We start from the raw sequence: 20,020 nt of genomic DNA, 5'->3' as shown, positions 1-20,020 counted from the left end.
GTGGAAAAGTTATGACTTTTCACGCTACATCTGAGACCCCACAAAACCTCTCCCGGGTGGGCTCCAACCACCAACCTTTCGGTTAACAGCCGAACGCGCTAACCATTGCGCCACGGAAGCCCAAAAATTAATTGTTCGTCAGGTATTGTGGAAAAACTTTGCCTTTTCACGTTACATTTGAGACTTCACAACACCGCTCCTTGGTGGGCTCGAACCACCAACCTATTAGTTAACAGCCGAACGCGCTAACCATTGAGCCACGGAAGCTCAGAAATTGAATGGTTGTCAGGTATTGTGGAAAAGTTATGACTTTTCACGCTACATCTGAGACCCCACAACACCTCTCCTGGGTGGGCTCGAACCAACAACCTTTCGGTTAACAGCTGAACGCGCTAAAAAATGCGCCACGAAAGCCCAAAAATTAAATGTTCGACAGGTATTGTGGAAAAACTATGACTTTTTACGTTACATTTGAGATCCCAAAACACCTCTCCCGGGTGGGATCGAACCACCAACCTTTCGGTTAACAGCTGAACGCGCTAAAAAATGCGCCACGGAAGCCCAAAAATTAAATGTTCGTCAGGTATTGTGGAAAAACTCTGACTTTTTACGTTAAATTTAAGAACCCATAACACCGCTTCCGGGTGGGCTCGAACCACCAACCTTTCGGATAAAAGCTGAACGCGCTAACCATTGCGCAACGGAAGCCCAAAAATTAAGTGTTCGTCAGGTATTGTGGAAAAACTCTGACTTTTTACGTTACATTTGAGACCCCACAACACCTCTCCCGGGTGGGCTCGAACCACCAACCTTTCGGTTAACAGCCGAACGCGCTAACCATTGTGCCACGGAAGCCCAAAAATTAAATGTTCGTCAGGTATTGTGGAAAAACTCTGACTTTTTACGTTACATTTGAGATCCCATAACACCTCTCCCGGCTGAGCTCGAACCACCAACCTTTCGGTTAACAGCCGAACGCACTAACCATTGCGCCACGGAAGCCCAAAAAAAAATGTTCGTCAGGTATTGTGGAAAAACTTTGCCTTTTTACGTTACATTTGAGACTTCACAACACCGCTCCCGGGTGGGCTCGAACCACCAACCTATTGGTTAACAGCCGAACGCGCTAACCATTGAGCCACGGAAGCTCAGAAATTGAAAGGTTGTCAGGTATTGTGGAAAAGTTATGACTTTTCACGCTACATCTGAGACCCCACAAAACCTCTCCCGGGTGGGCTCCAACCACCAACCTTTCGGTTAACAGCCGAACGCGCTAACCATTGCGCCACGGAAGCCCAAAAATTAATTGTTCGTCAGGTATTGTGGAAAAACTTCGCCTTTTCACGTTACATTTGAGACTTCACAACACCGCTCCTTGGTGGGCTCGAACCACCAACCTATTAGTTAACAGCCGAACGCGCTAACCATTGAGCCACGGAAGCTCAGAAATTGAATGGTTGTCAGGTATTGTGGAAAAGTTATGACTTTTCACGCTACATCTGAGACCCCACAACACCTCTCCTGGGTGGGCTCGAACCAACAACCTTTCGGTTAACAGCTGAACGCGCTAAAAAATGCGCCACGGAAGCCCAAAAATTAAATATTCGTCAGGTATTGTGGAAAAACTATGACTTTTTACGTTACATTTGAGATCCCAAAACACCTCTCCCGGGTGGGATCGAACCACCAACCTTTCGGTTAACAGCTGAACGCGCTAAAAAATGCGCCACGGAAGCCCAAAAATTAAATGTTCGTCAGGTATTTTGGAAAAACTCTGACTTTTTACGTTAAATTTAAGAACCCATAACACCGCTTCCGGGTGGGCTCGAACCACCAACCTTTCGGATAAAAGCTGAACGCGCTAACCATTGCGCAACGGAAGCCCAAAAATTAAGTGTTCGTCAGGTATTGTGGAAAAACTCTGACTTTTTACGTTACATTTGAGACCCCACAACACCTCTCCCGGGTGGGCTCGAACCACCAACCTTTCGGTTAACAGCCGAACGCGCTAACCATTGTGCCACGGAAGCCCAAAAATTAAATGTTCGTCAGGTATTGTGGAAAAACTCTGACTTTTTACGTTACATTTGAGATCCCATAACACCGCTCCCGGCTGGGCTCGAACCACCAACCTTTCGGTTAACAGCCGAACGCGCTAACCATTGCGCCACGGAAGCCCAAAAAAAATGTTCGTCAGGTATTGTGGAAAAACTTTGCCTTTTTACGTTACATTTGAGACTTCACAACACCGCTCCCGGGTGGGCTCGAACCACCAACCTATTGGTTAACAGCCGAACGCGCTAACCATTGAGCCACGGAAGCTCAGAAATTGAAAGGTTGTCAGGTATTGTGGAAAAGTTATGACTTTTCACGCTACATCTGAGACCCCACAAAACCTCTCCCGGGTGGGCTCCAACCACCAACCTTTCGGTTAACAGCCGAACGCGCTAACCATTGCGCCACGGAAGCCCAAAAATTAAATGTTCGTCAGGTATTGTGGAAAAACTTTGCCTTTTTACGTTACATTTGAGACTTCACAACACCGCTCCCGGGTGGGCTCGAACCACCAACCTATTGGTTAACAGCCGAACGCGCTAACCATTGAGCCACGGAAGCTCAGAAATTGAATGGTTGTCAGGTATTGTGGAAAAGTTATGACTTTTCACGCTACATCTGAGACCCCACAAAACCTCTCCCGGGTGGGCTCCAACCACCAACCTTTCGGTTAACAGCCGAACGCGCTAACCATTGCGCCACGGAAGCCCAAAAATTAATTGTTCGTCAGGTATTGTGGAAAAACTTTGCCTTTTCACGTTACATTTGAGACTTCACAACACCGCTCCTTGGTGGGCTCGAACCACCAACCTATTAGTTAACAGCCGAACGCGCTAACCATTGAGCCACGGAAGCTCAGAAATTGAATGGTTGTCAGGTATTGTGGAAAAGTTATGACTTTTCACGCTACATCTGAGACCCCACAACACCTCTCCTGGGTGGGCTCGAACCAACAACCTTTCGGTTAACAGCTGAACGCGCTAAAAAATGCGCCACGGAAGCCCAAAAATTAAATGTTCGACAGGTATTGTGGAAAAACTATGACTTTTTACGTTACATTTGAGATCCCAAAACACCTCTCCCGGGTGGGATCGAACCACCAACCTTTCGGTTAACAGCTGAACGCGCTAAAAAATGCGCCACGGAAGCCCAAAAATTAAATGTTCGTCAGGTATTGTGGAAAAACTCTGACTTTTTACGTTAAATTTAAGAACCCATAACACCGCTTCCGGGTGGGCTCGAACCACCAACCTTTCGGATAAAAGCTGAACGCGCTAACCATTGCGCAACGGAAGCCCAAAAATTAAGTGTTCGTCAGGTATTGTGGAAAAACTCTGACTTTTTACGTTACATTTGAGACCCCACAACACCTCTCCCGGGTGGGCTCGAACCACCAACCTTTCGGTTAACAGCCGAACGCGCTAACCATTGTGCCACGGAAGCCCAAAAATTAAATGTTCGTCAGGTATTGTGGAAAAACTCTGACTTTTTACGTTACATTTGAGATCCCATAACACCGCTCCCGGCTGGGCTCGAACCACCAACCTTTCGGTTAACAGCCGAACGCGCTAACCATTGCGCCAGGGAAGCCCAAAAAAATGTTCGTCAGGTATTGTGGAAAAACTTTGCCTTTTTACGTTACATTTGAGACTTCACAACACCGCTCCCGGGTGGGCTCGAACCACCAACCTATTAGTTAACAGCCGAACGCGCTAACCATTGAGCCACGGAAGCTCAGAAATTGAAAGGTTGTCAGGTATTGTGGAAAAGTTATGACTTTTCACGCTACATCTGAGACCCCACAACACCTCTCCCGGGTGGGCTCCAACCACCAACCTTTCGGTTAACAGCCGAACGCGCTAACCATTGCGCCACGGAAGCCCAAAAATTAAATGTTCGTCAGGTATTGTGGAAAAACTTTGCCTTTTTACGTTACATTTGAGACTTCACAACACCGCTCCCGGGTGGGCTCGAACCACCAACCTATTGGTTAACAGCCGAACGCGCTAACCATTGAGCTACGGAAGCTCAGAAATTGAATGGTTGTCAGGTATTGTGGAAAAGTTATGACTTTTCACGCTACATCTGAGACCCCACAACACCTCTCCCGGGTGGGCTCCAACCACCAACCTTTCGGTTAACAGCCGAACGCGCTAACCATTGCGCCACGGAAGCCCAAAAATTAAATGTTCGTCAGGTATTGTGGAAAAACTTTGCCTTTTTACGTTACATTTGAGACTTCACAACACCGCTCCCGGGTGGGCTCGAACCACCAACCTATTGGTTAACAGCCGAACGCGCTAACCATTGAGCCACGGAAGCTCAGAAATTGAATGGTTGTCAGGTATTGTGGAAAAGTTATGACTTTTCACGCTACATCTGAGACCCCACAACACCTCTCCTGGGTGGGCTCGAACCAACAACCTTTCGGTTAACAGCTGAACGCGCTAAAAAATGCGCCACGGAAGCCCAAAAATTAAATGTTCGTCAGGTATTGTGGAAAAACTCTGACTTTTTACGTTAAATTTAAGAACCCATAACACCGCTTCCGGGTGGGCTCGAACCACCAACCTTTCGGATAAAAGCTGAACGCGCTAACCATTGCGCAACGGAAGCCCAAAAATTAAGTGTTCGTCAGGTATTGTGGAAAAACTCTGACTTTTTACGTTACATTTGAGACCCCACAACACCTCTCCCGGGTGGGCTCGAACCACCAACCTTTCGGTTAACAGCCGAACGCGCTAACCATTGTGCCACGGAAGCCCAAAAATTAAATGTTCGTCAGGTATTGTGGAAAAACTCTGACTTTTTACGTTACATTTGAGATCCCATAACACCGCTCCCGGCTGGGCTCGAACCACCAACCTTTCGGTTAACAGCCGAACGCGCTAACCATTGCGCCACGGAAGCCCAAAAAAAATGTTCGTCAGGTATTGTGGAAAAACTTTGCCTTTTTACGTTACATTTGAGACTTCACAACACCGCTCCCGGGTGGGCTCGAACCACCAACCTATTGGTTAACAGCCGAACGCGCTAACCATTGTGCCACGGAAGCTCAGAAATTGAAAGGTTGTCAGGTATTGTGGAAAAGTTATGACTTTTCACGCTACATCTGAGACCCCACAACACCTCTCCCGGGTGGGCTCCAACCACCAACCTTTCGGTTAACAGCCGAACGCGCTAATCATTGCGCCACGGAAGCCCAAAAATTAAATGTTCGTCAGGTATTGTGGAAAAACTTTGCCTTTTTACGTTACATTTGAGACTTCACAACACCGCTCCCGGGTGGGCTCGAACCACCAACCTATTGGTTAACAGCCGAACGCGCTAACCATTGAGCCACGGAAGCTCAGAAATTGAATGGTTGTCAGGTATTGTGGAAAAGTTATGACTTTTCACGCTACATCTGAGACCCCACAACACCTCTCCCGGGTGGGCTCCAACCACCAACCTTTCGGTTAACAGCCGAACGCGCTAACCATTGCGCCACGGAAGCCCAAAAATTAAATGTTCGTCAGGTATTGTGGAAAAACTTTGCCTTTTTACGTTACATTTGAGACTTCACAACACCGCTCCCGGGTGGGCTCGAACCACCAACCTATTGGTTAACAGCCGAACGCGCTAACCATTGAGCCACGGAAGCTCAGAAATTGAATGGTTGTCAGGTATTGTGGAAAAGTTATGACTTTTCACGCTACATCTGAGACCCCACAACACCTCTCCTGGGTGGGCTCGAACCAACAACCTTTCGGTTAACAGCTGAACGCGCTAAAAAATGCGCCACGGAAGCCCAAAAATTAAATGTTCGTCAGGTATTGTGGAAAAACTATGACTTTTTACGTTACATTTGAGATCCCAAAACACCTCTCCTGGGTGGGATCGAACCACCAACCTTTCGGTTAAAAGCTGAACGCGCTAACCATTGCGCAACGGAAGCCCAAAAATTAAGTGTTCGTCAGGTATTGTGGAAAAACTCTGAATTTTTACGTTAAATTTAAGAACCCATAACACCGCTTCCGGGTGGGCTCGAACCACCAACCTTTCGGTTAAAAGCTGAACGCGCTAACCATTGCGCAACGAAAGCCCAAAAATTAAGTGTTCGTCAGGTATTGTGGAAAAACTATGACTTTTTACGTTACATTTGAGACCCCACAACACCTCTCCCGGGTGGGATCGAACCACCAACCTTTCGGTTAACAGCTGAACGCGCTAAAAAATGCGCCACGGAAGGCCGAAAATTAAATGTTCGTCAGGTATTGTGGAAAAACTATGACTTTTTACGTTACATTTGAGATCCCAAAACACCTCTCCCGGGTGGGATCGAACCACCAACCTTTCGGTTAACAGCTGAACGCGCTAAAAAATGCGCCACGGAAGCCCAAAAATTAAATGTTCGTCAGGTATTGTGGAAAAACTCTGACTTTTTACGTTAAATTTAAAAACCCATAACACCGCTCCCGGCTGGGCTCGAACCACCAACCTTTCGGTTAACAGCCGAACGCGCTAACCATTGCGCCACGGAAGCCCAAAAATTAAGTGTTCGTCAGGTATTGTGGAAAAACTCTGACTTTTTACGTTACATTTGAGACCCCACAACACCTCTCCCGGGTGGGCTCGAACCACCAACCTTTCGGTTAACAGCCGAACGCGCTAACCATTGTGCCACGGAAGCCCGAAAATTAAATGTTCGTCAGGTATTGTGGAAAAACTCTGACTTTTTACGTTACATTTGAGATCCCATAACACCGCTCCCGGCTGGGCTCGAACCACCAACCTTTCGGTTAACAGTCGAACGCGCTAACCATTGCGCCACGGAAGCCCAAAAATTAAATGTTCGTCAGGTATTGTGGAAAAACTCTGACTTTTTACGTTACATTTGAGATCCCAAAACACCTCTCCCGGGTGGGATCGAACCACCAACCTTTCGGTTAACAGCTGAACGCGCTAAAAAATGCGCCACGGAAGCATAAAAATTAAATGTTCGTCAGGTATTGTGGAAAAACTCTGACTTTTTACGTTAAATTTAAGAACCCATAACACCGCTTCCGGGTGGGCTCGAACCACCAACCTTTCGGTTAAAAGCTGAACGCGCTAACCATTGCGCAACGGAAGCCCAAAAATTAAGTGTTCGTCAGGTATTGTGGAAAAACTCTGACTTTTTACGTTACATTTGAGACCCCACAACACCTCTCCCGGGTGGGCTCGAACCACCAACCTTTCGGTTAACAGCCGAACGCGCTAACCATTGTGCCACGGAAGCCCGAAAATTAAATGTTCGTCAGGTATTGTGGAAAAACTCTGACTTTTTACGTTACATTTGAGATCCCATAACACCGCTCCCGGCTGGGCTCGAACCACCAACCTTTCGGTTAACAGTCGAACGCGCTAACCATTGCGCCACGGAAGCCCAAAAATTAAATGTTCGTCAGGTATTGTGGAAAAACTCTGACTTTTTACGTTACATTTGAGATCCCATAACACCGCTCCCGGCTGGGCTCGAACCACCAACCTTTCGGTTAACAGCCGAACGCGCTAACCATTGCGCCACGGAAGCCCAAAAAAAATGTTCGTCAGGTATTGTGGAAAAACTTTGCCTTTTTACGTTACATTTGAGACTTCACAACACCGCTCCCGGGTGGGCTCGAACCACCAAACTATTGGTTAACAGCCGAACGCGCTAACCATTGAGCCACGGAAGCTCAGAAATTGAAAGGTTGTCAGGTATTGTGGAAAAGTTATGACTTTTCACGCTACATCTGAGACCCCACAACACCTCTCCCGGGTGGGCTCCAACCACCAACCTTTCGGTTAACAGCCGAACGCGCTAACCATTGCGCCACGGAAGCCCAAAAATTAAATGTTCGTCAGGTATTGTGGAAAAACTTTGCCTTTTTACGTTACATTTGAGACTTCACAACACCGCTCCCGGGTGGGCTCGAACCACCAACCTATTGGTTAACAGCCGAACGCGCTAACCATTGAGCCACGGAAGCTCAGAAATTGAATGGTTGTCAGGTATTGTGGAAAAGTTATGACTTTTCACGCTACATCTGAGACCCCACAACACCTCTCCTGGGTGGGCTCGAACCAACAACCTTTCGGTTAACAGCTGAACGCGCTAAAAAATGCGCCACGGAAGCCCAAAAATTAAATGTTCGTCAGGTATTGTGGAAAAACTATGACTTTTTACGTTACATTTGAGATCCCAAAACACCTCTCCCGGGTGGGATCGAACCACCAACCTTTCGGTTAACAGCTGAACGCGCTAAAAAATGCACCACGGAAGCCCAAAAATTAAATGTTCGTCAGGTATTGTGGAAAAACTCTGACTTTTTACGTTAAATTTAAGAACCCATAACACCGCTTCCGGGTGGGCTCGAAACACCAACCTTTCGGTTAAAAGCTGAACGCGCTAACCATTGCGCAACGGAAGCCCAAAAATTAAGTGTTCGTCAGGTATTGTGGAAAAACTCTGACTTTTTACGTTAAATTTAAGAACCCATAACACCGCTTCCGGGTGGGCTCGAACCACCAACCTTTCGGTTAAAAGCTGAACGCGCTAACCATTGCGCAACGGAAGCCCAAAAATTAAGTGTTCGTCAGGTATTGTGGAAAAACTATGACTTTTTACGTTACATTTGAGACCCCACAACACCTCTCCCGGGCGGGATCGAACCACCAACCTTTCGGTTAACAGCTGAACGCGCTAAAAAATGCGCCACGGAAGCCCGAAAATTAAATGTTCGTCAGGTATTGTGGAAAAACTATGACTTTTTACGTTACATTTGAGATCCCAAAACACCTCTCCCGGCTGGGATCGAACCACCAACCTTTCGGTTAACAGCTGAACGCGCTAAAAAATGCGCCACGGAAGCCCAAAAATTAAATGTTCGTCAGGTATTGTGGAAAAACTCTGACTTTTTACGTTAAATTTAAAAACCCATAACACCGCTTCCGGGTGGGCTCGAACCACCAACCTTTCGGTTAAAAGCTGACCGCGCTAACCATTGCGCAACGGAAGCCCAAAAATTAAGTGTTCGTCAGGTATTGTGGAAAAACTCTGACTTTTTACGTTACATTTGAGACCCCACAACACCTCTCCCGGGTGGGCTCGAACCACCAACCTTTCGGTTAACAGCCGAACGCGCTAACCATTGTGCCACGGAAGCCCAAAAATTAAATGTTCGTCAGGTATTGTGGAAAAACTCTGACTTTTTACGTTACATTTGAGATCCCATAACACCGCTCCCGGCTGGGCTCGAACCACCAACCTTTCGGTTAACAGCCGAACGCGCTAACCATTGCGCCACGGAAGCCCAAAAAAAAATGTTCGTCAGGTATTGTGGAAAAACTTTGCCTTTTTACGTTACATTTGAGACTTCACAACACCGCTCCCGGGTGGGCTCGAACCACCAACCTATTGGTTAACAGCCGAACGCGCTAACCATTGAGCCACGGAAGCTCAGAAATTGAAAGGTTGTCAGGTATTGTGGAAAAGTTATGACTTTTCACGCTACATCTGAGACCCCACAACACCTCTCCCGGGTGGGCTCCAACCACCAACCTTTCGGTTAACAGCCGAACGCGCTAACCATTGCGCCACGGAAGCCCAAAAATTAAATGATCGTCAGGTATTGTGGAAAAACTTTGCCTTTTTACGTTACATTTGAGACTTCACAACACCGCTCCCGGGTGGGCTCGAACCACCAACCTATTGGTTAACAGCCGAACGCGCTAACCATTGTGCCACGGAAGCCCAAAAATTAAATGTTCGTCAGGTATTGTGGAAAAACTCTGACTTTTTACGTTACATTTGAGATCCCATAACACCGCTCCCGGCTGGGCTCGAACCACCAACCTTTCGGTTAACAGCCGAACGCGCTAACCATTGCGCCACGGAAGCCCAAAAAAAATGTTCGTCAGGTATTGTGGAAAAACTTTGCCTTTTTACGTTACATTTGAGACTTCACAACACCGCTCCCGGGTGGGCTCGAACCACCAACCTATTGGTTAACAGCCGAACGCGCTAACCATTGAGCCACGGAAGCTCAGAAATTGAAAGGTTGTCAGGTATTGTGGAAAAGTTATGACTTTTCACGCTACATCTGAGACCCCACAACACCTCTCCCGGGTGGGCTCCAACCACCAACCTTTCGGTTAACAGCCGAACGCGCTAACCATTGCGCCACGGAAGCCCAAAAGTTAAATGTTCGTCAGGTATTGTGGAAAAACTCTGACTTTTTACGTTAAATTTAAGAACCCATAACACCGCTTCCGGGTGGGCTCGAACCACCAACCTTTCGGTTAAAAGCTGAACGCGCTAACCATTGCGCAACGGAAGCCCAAAAATTAAGTGTTCGTCAGGTATTGTGGAAAAACTCTGACTTTTTACCTCTCCGTGTGACGTAGTCCAGGAGAGGTTCTGTAACGGCCGTGTCTGTGTGTGTGTCTGTCTGTGTGTGTGTCTGTCTGTGTGTCTGTCTGTCTGTCCGTTGTTACACCCACGTGACCGCGTTCGCAGTTTGCGTATCGGAGCAAACGTGTTCGCCATTTCCGAACTGCTTTCACAGTCACGGAAATGGCTCCTCTACTTGAGTTCTCACACCACCATCTTCTGGTCTTTGTCCATCCCACACGGACACCAGTCTGTTCTTACTGGCTTCTAATCACCACCATCTTCTGCTCTTTGTCAATCCCACATTGACACCAGTCTGCACTTACACTGGCTTCTAACACCACCATCCACTGGTCTTCCGTCTATTCCACATAGACACCAATCTGTATCATTGGCTTCTACTCCATTATCATCGTTTGGTTTTAGGATATACGCGGCGATCAGCTAGGGTTACGAGAAACGTCTAGCCTCCCTAAGGTGGGATCGCCACCAAAGGTTTTCGCAATTGCGCTTTTTCCTTACTATTATAATGGAAACGAATCGTATATATACCCCAAATTTGAAAAAAGCGGGCAAGAGGGGTACCCTTAACTTTAAACGTCAATATTAGCAAAGTTTGAGAAGATAATAGGTATAACTTTATTTTAAACGATTTAACTATTATTAATGTTAATTATTGAAGATTAAAATAATTAAAAATAATTATATTTATTTAAATATTAAAGATAAACCTCTGGTGCAAAGAGAGAGATTATCATTGCCTCCTATATCTACCAAGGCCCGTGCATGCGATATATTTCCTTCATTGCCTCTTATATCTATCAAGGCCCGTGCATTGTGATATATTTCATTCATTGCCTCCTATATCTATCAAGGCCCGTGCATTGCGATATATTTTTCAAAACAACAACAAAAATGGGAAACCCCAACTCAGAAACATAATAACGTTTTCATTGGATACTTTAAGTTTATATAATCTTCTTGACACGGAGAGGTAATATTTTGGTTTTCCCAACTTGTTACGTTACATTTGAGACCCCACAACACCTCTCCCGGGTGGGCTCGAACCACCAACCTTTCGGTTAACAGCCGAACGCGCTAACCATTGTGCCACGGAAGCCCAAAAATTAAATGTTCGTCAGGTATTGTGGAAAAACTCTGACTTTTTACGTTACATTTGAGATCCCATAACACCGCTCCCGGCTGGGCTCGAACCACCAACCTTTCGGTTAACAGCCGAACGCGCTAACCATTGCGCCACGGAAGCCCAAAAAAAAATGTTCGTCAGGTATTGTGGAAAAACTTTGCCTTTTTACGTTACATTTGAGACTTCACAACACCGCTCCCGGGTGGGCTCGAACCACCAACATATTGGTTAACAGCCGAACGCGCTAACCATTGAGCCACGGAAGCTCAGAAATTGAAAGGTTGTCAGGTATTGTGGAAAAGTTATGACTTTTCACGCTACATCTGAGACCCCACAACACCTCTCCCGGGTGGGCTCCAACCACCAACCTTTCGGTTAACAGCCGAACGCGCTAACCATTGCGCCACGGAAGCCCAAAAATTAAATGATCGTCAGGTATTGTGGAAAAACTTTGCCTTTTTACGTTACATTTGAGACTTCACAACACCGCTCCCGGGTGGGCTCGAACCACCAACCTATTGGTTAACAGCCGAACGCGCTAACCATTGTGCCACGGAAGCCCAAAAATTAAATGTTCGTCAGGTATTGTGGAAAAACTCTGACTTTTTACGTTACATTTGAGATCCCATAACACCGCTCCCGGCTGGGCTCGAACCACCAACCTTTCGGTTAACAGCCGAACGCGCTAACCATTGCGCCACGGAAGCCCAAAAAAAATGTTCGTCAGGTATTGTGGAAAAACTTTGCCTTTTTACGTTACATTTGAGACTTCACAACACCGCTCCCGGGTGGGCTCGAACCACCAACCTATTGGTTAACAGCCGAACGCGCTAACCATTGAGCCACGGAAGCTCAGAAATTGAAAGGTTGTCAGGTATTGTGGAAAAGTTATGACTTTTCACGCTACATCTGAGACCCCACAACACCTCTCCCGGGTGGGCTCCAACCACCAACCTTTCGGTTAACAGCCGAACGCGCTAACCATTGCGCCACGGAAGCCCAAAAGTTAAATGTTCGTCAGGTATTGTGGAAAAACTTTGCCTTTTTACGTTACATTTGAGACTTCACAACACCGCTCCCGGGTGGGATCGAAGCACCAACCTATTGGTTAACAGCCGAACGCGCTAACCATTGAGCCACGGAAGCTCAGAAATTGAATGGTTGTCAGGTATTGTGGAAAAGTTATGACTTTTCACGCTACATCTGAGACCCCACAACACCTCTCCCGGGTGGGCTCCAACCACCAACCTTTCGGTTAACAGCCGAACGCGCTAACCATTGCGCCACGGAAGCCCAAAAATTAAATGTTCGTCAGGTATTGTGGAAAAACTTTGCCTTTTTACGTTACATTTGAGACTTCACAACACCGCTCCCGGGTGGGCTCGAACCACCAACCTATTGGTTAACAGCCGAACGCGCTAACCATTGAGCCACGGAAGCTCAGAAATTGAATGTTTGTCAGGTATTGTGGAAAAGTTATGACTTTTCACGCTACATCTGAGACCCCACAACACCTCTCCTGGGTGGGCTCGAACCAATAACCTTTCGGTTAACAGCTGAACGCGCTAAAAAATGCGCCACGGAAGCCCAAAAATTAAATGTTCGTCAGGTATTGTGGAAAAACTATGACTTTTTACGTTACATTTGAGATCCCAAAACACCTCTCCCGGGTGGGATCGAACCACCAACCTTTCGGTTAACAGCTGAACGCGCTAAAAAATGCGCCACGGAAGCCCAAAAATTAAATGTTCGTCAGGTATTGTGGAAAAACTCTGACTTTTTACGTTAAATTTAAGAACCCATAACACCGCTTCCGGGTGGGCTCGAACCACCAACCTTTCGGTTAAAAGCTGAACGCGCTAACCATTGCGCAACGGAAGCCCAAAAATTAAGTGTTCGTCAGGTATTGTGGAAAAACTCTGACTTTTTACGTTACATTTGAGACCCCACAACACCTCTCCCGGGTGGGCTCGAACCACCAACCTTTCGGTTAACAGCCGAACGCGCTAACCATTGTGCCACGGAAGCCCAAAAATTAAATGTTCGTCAGGTATTGTGGAAAAACTCTGACTTTTTACGTTACATTTGAGATCCCATAACACCGCTCCCGGCTGGGCTCGAACCACCAACCTTTCGGTTAACAGCCGAACGCGCTAACCATTGCGCCACGGAAGCCCAAAAAAAAATGTTCGTCAGGTATTGTGGAAAAACTTTGCCTTTTTACGTTACATTTGAGACTTCACAACACCGCTCCCGGGTGGGCTCGAACCACCATCCTATTGGTTAACAGCCGAACGCGCTAACCATTGAGCCACGGAAGCTCAGAAATTGAATAGTTGTCAGGTATTGTGGAAAAGTTATGACTTTTCACGCTACATCTGAGACCCCACAACACCTCTCCCGGGTGGGCTCCAACCACCAACCTTTCGGTTAACAGCCGAACGCGCTAACCATTGCGCCACGGAAGCCCAAAAATTAAATGTTCGTCAGGTATTGTGGAAAAACTTTGCCTTTTTACGTTACATTTGAGACTTCACAACACCGCTCCCGGGTGGGCTCGAACCACCATCCTATTGGTTAACAGCCGAACGCGCTAACCATTGAGCCACGGAAGCTCAGAAATTGAATAGTTGTCAGGTATTGTGGAAAAGTTATGACTTTTCACGCTACATCTGAGACCACACAACACCTCTCCCGGGTGGGCTCCAACCACCAACCTTTCGGTTAACAGCCGAACGCGCTAACCATTGCGCCACGGAAGCCCAAAAATTAAATGTTCGTCAGGTATTGTGGAAAAACTTTGCCTTTTTACGTTACATTTGAGACTTCACAACACCGCTCCCGGGTGGGCTCGAACCACCATCCTATTGGTTAACAGCCGAACGCGCTAACCATTGAGCCACGGAAGCTCAGAAATTGAATAGTTGTCAGGTATTGTGGAAAAGTTATGACTTTTCACGCTACATCTGAGACCCCACAACACCTCTCCTGGGTGGGCTCGAACCAACAACCTTTCGGTTAACAGCCGAACGCGCTAACCATTGCGCTACGGAAGCCCAAAAAATAAATGGTTGTCAGGTATTGAGGAAAAATTATGACTTTTCACGCTACATCTGAGACCCCACAACACTTCTCCTGGGTGGGCTCCAACCACCAACCTTTTGGTTAACATCCGAACGCGCTAACTATGGAGCCAAAGAAGCTCAGAAATGAAATGGTCTTCAGCTATTGTGGAAAAACTCTGACTTTTACCAGGAGCAGATGACAAAGGAGTCTCGGACGCTAGCTTCCATAATGTAGAGGGCAATGGGATCCGCGAACGTCACGGTTATTAACCAAAATCATTACGCCAGTGCCACCTCTCGTAGGAAATTTGAGCTTTATTTTCCAACCAATAGCGTGGCTGCAAAGTCTCGAAAGGAGATCTGGGAAATCGCGTCTGGATCCTCTCTTTAAAGTTACGTATCGTCTGCTTATAATTAGCCTAGGATTAACGGGTATTAGAGTTAAAATATGGATTTCAACGGCTTTTTAATCTTTTTTTTAGACTAAAATTGATAATGAAAAGCCCAGCGAGTAACGTATGTACATTATTAAAAACCTAAAATGTGTTTCAGTTATTTTTTTCTAAATTTCTTCTTGAATTAAATGATAGCTACAAGAGGTTGGGAAAAGTAATCACTCACGATCTTTTAAAGCCCAAAAAGTAAGAGACAGTGATTTCGTTTCCAACCTCTTGTAGCAGTCAATTAATTCAAAAGAAATACGGAATATTTTGGCCCTAAAACACATATATAACATTGTGTTTCGGCATCTTTTAAAACCTTGCTTTTATCTTTTGAAAACCCGACCCCAATCATTCCAGTGGGCACAAATTGTTAATTAAGCCTTACCTGGGTTTCTCTGCTAGTTTGGACTTAATTTGACTATTTAGTAGGTTTAAAGTCACAAAATGTAGTCTTATCTTTTATCTTAATACCAACGGTTACAGCTGTTTGAATAAAGTAATTATATTGTGTATATTTATGTCGCGATCGGATAAGACGAACCTGAGTAGCCACCTTTAGTCCGTTATTACAAAAACATTCCCAGCAGACTTTGGTGCCAGATATAATCCACCAAAAGCATCGTCTGCTATAATGTCTGATAGCGCCTCTATGGCAAACGATACCGCTACAGCTGTGACGTACGCGGGTGCCATTGCCCTCTATATTGTGTTAGCTAGCGTCCGAGACTCCTTTGTCATCTGCTCCTGCTTTTACCTTACATTTGAGATCCCATAACACCGCTCCCGGGTGGGCTCGAACCACCAACATTTTGGTTAACAGCCGAACGCGCTAACCATTGCGCCACGGAAGCCCAAAAATTAAATGGTCGTCAGGTATTGTGGAAAAACTTTGGCTTTTTACGTTACATTTGAGATCCCACAACACCGCTCCCGGATGGGCTCGAACAACCAACCTATTGGTTAACAGCCGAACGCTCTAACCATTGAGCCACGGGAGCGGTGTTATGGGATCTCAAATGTAACGTAAAAATCAGAGTTTTTCCACAATACCTGACGACCATTTATTTTTTGGGCTTCCGTAGCGCAATGGTTAGCGCGTTCGGCTGTTAACCAATAGGTTGGTGGTTCGAGCCCACCCGGGAGAGGTGTTGTGGGGTCTCAGATGTAGCGCAAAAAGTCAAAACTTTTCCACAATACGTGACAACCATTTAATTTCTGAGCTTACGTGGCTCAATGGTTAGCGCGTTTGGCTGTTAACCAATAGGTTGGTGCTTCGAGCCTACCCGGGAGCGGTGTTGTGGGATCTCAAATGTAACGTAAAAAGCCAAAGTTTTTCCACAATACCTGACAACCATTTAATTTCTGAGATTCCGTGGCTCAGTGGTTAGCGCGTTCGGCTGTTAACCGAAAGGTTGGTGGTTCGAGCCCACCCGGGAGCGGTGTTGTGCAGTCTCAAATGTAACGTAAAAAGCCAAAGTTTTTCCACAATACCTGACGACCATTTATTTTTTGGGCTTCCGTAGCGCAATGGTTAGCGCTTTCGGCTGTTAACCGAAAGGTTGGTGGTTCGAGCCCACCCGGGAGAGGTGTTGTGGAGTCTCAGATGTAGCGTAAAAATTCAAAACTTTTCCACAATACGTGACAACCATTTAATTTCTGAGATTCCGTGGCTCAATGGTTAACGCGTTCGGCTGTTAACCAATACGTTGGTGGTTCGAGCCCACCCGGGAGTGGTGTTGTGGGATCTCAAATGTAACGTAAAAAGCCTAAGTTTTTCTACAATACCTGACGACCATTTAATTTTTGGGCTTCCGTGGCGCAATGGTTAGCGCGTTCAGCTGTTAGCCAATAGGTTGGTGGTTCGAGCCCACCCGGGAGTGGTGTTGTGGGATCTCAAATTTAACGTGAAAAGTCATAACTTTTCCACAATACTTGACGACCATTTAATTTCTGAGCTTCCGTGGCTCAATGGTTAGAGCGTTCGGCTGTTAACGAATAGATTGGTGGTTTGAGCCCACACGGGAGCGGTGTTGTGGGATCTCAAATGTAACGTAAAATGTCAGAGTTTTTCCACAATACCTGACGACCATTTATTTTTTGGGCTTCCGTAGCGCAATGGTTAGCGCGTTCTGCTGTTAACCGAAAGGTTGGTTGTTCGAGCCCACCCGGGAGAGGTGTTGTGGAGTCTCAGATGTAGCGTGAAAAGTTAAAACTTTTCCACAATACGTGACAACCATTTAATTTCTGAGCTTACGTGGCTCAATGGTTAGCGCGTTCGGCTTTTAACCAATAGGTTGGTGGTTCGAGCCCACCCGGGAGTGGTGTTGTGGGATCTCAAATGTAACGTGAAAAGTCATAACTTTTCCACAATACTTGACGACCATTTAATTTCTGAGCTTCCGTGGCTCAATGGTTAGAGCGTTCGGCTGTTTACCAATAGGTTGGTGGTTCGAGCCCACACGGGAGCGGTATTATGGGATCTCAAATGTAATGTAAAAATCAGAGTTTTTCCACAATACCTGACGACCATTTATTTTTTGGGCTTCCGTAGCGCAATGGTTAGCGCGTTCTGCTGTTAACCAATAGGTTGGTGGTTCGAGCCCACACGGGAGCGGTGTTATGGGATCTCAAATGTAACGTAAAAAGTCAGAGTTTTTCCACAATACCTGACGACCATTTATTTTTTGGGCTTCCGTAGCGCAATGGTTAGCGCGTTCCGCTGTTAACCAATAGGTTGGTGGTTCGAGCCCACACGAGAGCGGTGTTATGGGATCTCAAATGTAACGTAAAAAGTCAGAGTTTTTCCACAATACCTGACGACCATTTATTTTTTGGGCTTCCGTAGCGCAATGGTTAGCGCGTTCGGCTGTTAACCAATAGGTTGGTGGTTCGAGCCCACCCGGGAGAGGTGTTGTGGGGTCTCAGATGTAGCGTAAAAAGTCAAAACGTTTCCACAATACGTGACAACCATTTAATTTCTGAGCTTACGTGGCTCAATGGTTAGCGCGTTCGGCTGTTAACCAATAGGTTGGTGGTTCGAGCCCACCCGGGAGTGGTGTTGTGGGATCTCAAATGTAAGGTAAAAAGTCATAACTTTTCCACAATACTTGACGACCATTTAATTTCCGAGCTTCCGTGGCTCAATGGTTAGAGCGTTCGGCTGTTAACCAATAGGTTGGTGGTTCGAGCCCACACGGGAGCGGTGTTATGGGATCTCAAATGTAACGTAAAAAGTCAGGGTTTTTCCACAATACCTGACGACCATTTACTTTTTGGGCTTCCTTAGCTTAATGGTTAGCGCGTTCGGCTGTTAATCGAAAGGTTGGTGGTTCGAGCCCACCCGGGAGAGGTGTTGTGGAGTCTCAGATGTAGCGTAAAAATTCAAAACTTTTCCACAATACGTGACAACTATTTAATTTCTGAGCTCCCGTGGCTCAATGGTTATCGCGTTCGGCTGTTAACCAATAGGTTGGTGGTTCGAGCCCACCCGGGAGCTATGTTGTGAAGTCTCAAATGTAACGTAAAAAGCCAAAGTTTTTCCACAGCCGAACGCGCTAACCATTGCGCTACGGAAGCCCAAAAAATAAATGGTCGTCAGGTATTGTGGAAAAACTCTGACTTTTTACGTTTCATTTGAGATCCCATAACACCGCTCCCGTGTGGGCTCGAACCACCAACCTATTGGTTAACAGCCGAACGCTCTAACCATTGAGCCACTGAAGCTCAGAAAGTAAATGGTTGTCAGGTATTGTGGAAAAGTTATGACTTTTCACGCTACATCTGAGACCCCACAACACCTCTCCTGGGTGGGCTCCAACCACCAACCTTTTGGTTAACATCCGAATGCGCTAACCATGGAGCCAAAGAAGCTCAGAAATGAAATGGTCTTCAGCTATTGTGGAAAAACTCTGATTTTTACCTTACATTTGAGATCCCATAACACCGCTCCCGGGCGGGCTCGAACCACCAACATTTTGGTTAACAGCCGAACGCGCTAACCATTGCGCCACGGAAGCCCAAAAATTAAATGGTCGTCAGGTATTGTGGAAAAACTTTGGCTTTTTACGTTACATTTGAGATCCCACAACACCGCTCCCGGGTGGGCTCGAACCACCAACCTATTGGTTAACAGCCGAACGCTCTAACCATTGAGCCACGGAAGCTCAGAAATTAAATGGTTGTCAGGTATTGTGGAAAAGTTATGACTTTTCACGCTACATCTGAGACCCCACAACACCTCTCCTGGGTGGGCACCAACCAACAACCTTTTGGTTAACATCCGAATGCGCTAACCATGGAGCCAAAGAAGCTCAGAAATGAAATGGTCTTCAGCTATTGTGGAAAAACTCTGACTTTTTACCTTACATTTGAGATCCCATAACACCGCTCCCGGGCGGGCTCGAACCACCAACATTTTGGTTAACAGCCGAACGCGCTAACCATTGCGCCACGGAAGCCCAAAAATTAAATGGTCGTCAGGTATTGTGGAAAAACTTTGGCTTTTTACGTTACATTTGAGATCCCACAACACCGCTCCCGGGTGGGCTCGAACCACCAACCTATTGGTTAACAGCCGAACGCTCTAACCATTGAGCCACGGAAGCTCAGAAATTAAATGGTTGTCAGGTATTGTGGAAAAGTTATGACTTTTCACGCTACATCTGAGACCCCACAACACCTCTCCTGGGTGGGCACCAACCAACAACCTTTTGGTTAACATCCGAATGCGCTAACCATGGAGCCAAAGAAGCTCAGAAATGAAATGGTCTTCAGCTATTGTGGAAAAACTCTGACTTTTTACCTTACATTTGAGATCCCATAACACCGCTCCCGGGCGGGCTCGAACCACCAACATTTTGGTTAACAGCCGAACGCGCTAACCATTGCGCCACGGAAGCCCAAAAATTAAATGGTC

The sequence above is a fragment of the Phalangium opilio genome, unplaced genomic scaffold, assembly GCF_054372755.1.
Source record: "Phalangium opilio isolate 3A_F unplaced genomic scaffold, DU_Popi_V2 ptg000505l_1, whole genome shotgun sequence".
Lineage (NCBI taxonomy): Eukaryota > Metazoa > Arthropoda > Arachnida > Opiliones > Phalangiidae > Phalangium > Phalangium opilio.
Note: the sequence above shows the minus strand (reverse complement) of the source record.